A 784-nucleotide genomic window follows, 5' to 3' on the forward strand; every position below is an offset into this window, starting at 1 on the left:
TCCCCCCCTACTTTCCCCTGTAGCCCTCCCATTGGTGCAGACAGTCGCCGGATCTGCCAGACGAGTCGCCGGTCAGACGGCTAGACAGAGATTCCGGGTAAATGGGCCGGGCGTGCCGGTTTATACCCCGGCCCAGAATCCCCGGTGCCGGACGTACACGGGGGGTGGGGGGTGGTCCATAGACAGACCGCTGAGGGCCGGTAGACGTCGAGGGGTGTGACCGGCCATCCGGGAACCATCCGGCTACCCGAGGGGCATTTCCTGTACCGGGGCGGTTGGCTCAGTGCAAAGCCGGCCATACACATTGCAACCCGATTGTGTGATCTCCTCCAGAACCGCCTCAACGTATTAGTAAATGTAACACTATTCTGGGTGTCGGGGGTATCAGGGGTGTTCTGGGTGTCGGGGGTATCAGGGGTGTTCTGGGTGTCGGGGGTATCAGGGGTGTTCTGGGTGTCGGGGGTATCAGGGGTATTAGGGGAGTTGTACCAATGTAAATTCTGGAGTCACAGAGCTTCCCTAGAGAAGTCAACGGCAGTAGGCGGGGCATATGTGGCAGTAGGTAAGGTGTATGAGGCTGTAGGCGGGGCATACATGATGTAGGTGGTGCATATGTGGATGTAGGAGGGGCATATGTGGCTATAGGCGGGGTATGTGTGGCTATAGGCGGCGTATATACAGGAAGGGGCGGAGACAAGACCAGTCACCATGCACAAGGAGAGAGCAGCAGTGATGGGTCTTCATTACAGGAGGGGGGCGGAGACAAGACCAGTCACCCTGCACA

Source organism: Nanorana parkeri, unplaced genomic scaffold (assembly GCF_000935625.1).
Source record: "Nanorana parkeri isolate BGI_ZX_2015 unplaced genomic scaffold, ASM93562v1 scaffold2482, whole genome shotgun sequence".
In the NCBI taxonomy this organism is placed as follows: Eukaryota; Metazoa; Chordata; class Amphibia; order Anura; family Dicroglossidae; genus Nanorana; species Nanorana parkeri.